Genomic DNA, 3,200 nt, shown 5'->3' with positions numbered 1-3,200 from the left:
CTACCACGTACCATCTCAATTATATATTTATTGCGATCTGGTTGAAGGACAAATTGTCGGTAACACCCACGCCCCCCTCTTACGTATTATACCCATCGAAGACAAGAAACACGGGGATACCGTGTGTCTTACGTTTGTCTCACCCCATTACGTCCCTCTGTCAAAACATTATATTAGCGAGGTTGGCATCCATATAAAGGACCACATGGGTGAACCGGCTTTATTTCAGTTTGGACTGTTGCACTGTAAAGTTCATTTAAGATGCGCAAGTCCAACGCGTTAGATAACAAAAGATGTGTTTACACGGATTATTATACCCAACAGGCGCAGTCAGGTGGTGGTCTGAGTTTTTACGTCGGGAAACAAGGACAACACGGTTATAGCCAAAACGGGGAAGGTATTGGTTCGTTCTTGAAATCTTTCGGTAGATACGTATCACCTTTCTTAATTAAAGGGGCAAAGTTCCTTGGTAAACAGTTTCTGGGCACATCTTCAAATATCATAAGCGACGTCGCCTCTGGAAAAGATCTGAAAACTTCAGCTAAAAGAAGGTTCACCGAAACTTTGGATGATGTGCAACAACAATACGGTAGAGGGGTTGCAAAGAAAAGACTAGCTAAAAAGAAAAAAACACCAAAGAGAAAGAAATCTATAAAACAAAACAACACAAACAAATTTAAATCAGATAAACGTAAACTTTCATTCAAAACGGTTCGTGATATTTTCTCTCCCTAAAAAATGACTGAAGCTTGCAGCACGGGTTTCGATATTTTCGCTCCCCCTCCCCTTCAAACAGCCATCGAAAATTCCAAATGGGTTCCTTATCAACCTTTGACATCTTTGAAAGGGGACCAACCTATTGAATTTGAAGTAACATCCAGTGGTAGCGAATACGTGGACACAGCCTTAACAATGCTGTACACCAGAACTAAAATTGTAAATGAAGATGGAACTGCTTTAACAGCCACTGACGAAGTTGGACCCGTAAATAATTTTCAGCATAGTCAATTTGAGCGTGTCGATTTGGAGTTGGGCGATTGCGCAACAACACCAGCTGCTAGTAACTACGCGTACACTGCATTGCTTTCGGCCCTGACATCCTACGGTCCGGCAGCTAAAGAATCCCATTTGGGTGCCTCCTTGTTTTACAAGGATACAGGCGGAAGCATGGATTCGCTTACAGCAAATATGGGTTTTGTTAAACGCCAGAAACTTGCAGCATTATCCGAGGAAATTGAAATGTATTCCAGCCTTTACGTAGATATGTTCAATATCCCCCGATACCTGATAAACGGCGTTTCTATGAAATTAAAATTACATAGAAGCAAAGCTAGTTTTTGTCTTATGGGTAAACTTAACGCGTCAGGTAACGGTTATAAACCCGTAATCGTTGAAGCCGTATTATACGTCTTAAAGCTTCAATTAGCTCCTAAAATTCTATTTGCTCACGAACAAGCTTTAAGCATTAAAGCCGCCCAATATAGTTACACTAGAACGGAAACTAAAATATTCACAATTGCGCCAAATATCTTAAACACATCAATCGGAAACATCTACCTAGGTACCCAGCCTTCACGGGTTACAATCGCTATTGTAAAACACACCTCTTACAATGGAACGTTGGATAGTAACCCCTTTGACTTTGGACATTGGAATGTCAATCATCTAGCAGCATTCATCAATTCTGAACAATACCCCTCGAAAGCCTTGAAACCCCACTACAGTAAAAAGCAATTTATCCGAAGCTACTACACTTTATTTTCGGGGTCAAACAGTCACTACAACGACAAGGGGAACAATATCTCTATGGATGACTTTGCCTCGGGCTACGCCATATACTGTTTAGACCTGACACCTGACGGTAGCGCGAGTCATTCCGATCATTGGAGTCCTACGAAGCAGGGACAGTTAAGATTAGAATTGGGTTTTGAAAAACCCACGCCCACCCCAGGTAGCAAATTCACGTTGACACAACGTTTGAACGTAGCATTGAATAAACGTGTGCATTAACGTTTTTAAAACGGTGATCATGTCACCTTGAAACACGGTGTTTACACACGTGTTTATTTTGTCGCAAATACATGAGAAATCTCGTTTATTTCTCGTTTTAAAAACGTGTATTATAAAGTAGGTTAACGTGGATAAATCGTGCGTTAAACGGTTTTAATTTGGTTTATTTTTAGGGTTATTTGAACGTGTGTAATAAGTTTATCTAACGTGTCTCAAAAGTTAATTGAACGAGTGTAACAACTTGATCGAACGTGCACAAAAATTAGTTTAATGTGTTTTATAAGTTAGTTGAACCTGTGTATAACGTTGGTATAACGTGTTTAATAAGTAAATTACACGTGTTTCATAAGTAAATTACACGTGTTTAATAAGTAAATTACACGTGTTTAATAAGATAATTACACGTGTTTAATAAGTAAATTACACGTGTTTAATAAGAAAATTACACGTGTTTAATAAGAAAATTACACGTGTTTAATAGGTAAATTACACGTGTTTAATAAGTAAATTACACGTGTTTAATAAGTATATTACATGTGTTTAATAAGTTAATTGAACCTGTGTTTTAAATAAATTGAATGCGTTTAATATGCCATTTCAAGTGTGAAATTCGTTAACTGAAGGCGTCTAATAAGATATTTTAGCGTGCGAAATAGTTTAATTGAACATGTGAAATAAGTTAATTGAACGAGTAAATTTGTTTAATTAAACGTTTATAACAAGTTAATTGAACTTGTTAATTTATTTAATTAGACGTTTGTAATAAGTAAATTGAACGTGTGCAATAAGTTAGTTGAACGTGGGTAATTAGTTAATAGCACGTGTGTAATTATTTAACTCGTGTTCTCAAAGTGGAACCGAAACAATGCCAGTATTAGCTTCGGCATTTTCATTTATAGATGCAATCCGAACCAATATCACAGCAATGATAGGACTAATACAAAGCCTAGTTTTCAGTTGTTATGTATAAATGTAGTATAGCTAAATCAAAAGATAACAAGGCTTTTGAAATATTAAAATTAAACGATTTTCTTGGAGTTTTGAAACGAAACATAGCTTTATAGCTATACTACTACTAAAAGAATCGTAATGCCGAAACATATTTACCATATTTTCATTTTATAATTAGCAAAAACGAAAAAATACAATTTTGTAAGAGTTCCATTCACGCCAATACAAGGGAAAAAGCA

This window comes from Phalangium opilio, unplaced genomic scaffold (assembly GCF_054372755.1).
Source record: "Phalangium opilio isolate 3A_F unplaced genomic scaffold, DU_Popi_V2 ptg000246l_1, whole genome shotgun sequence".
Classification (NCBI taxonomy): Eukaryota; Metazoa; Arthropoda; class Arachnida; order Opiliones; family Phalangiidae; genus Phalangium; species Phalangium opilio.
Note: the sequence above shows the minus strand (reverse complement) of the source record.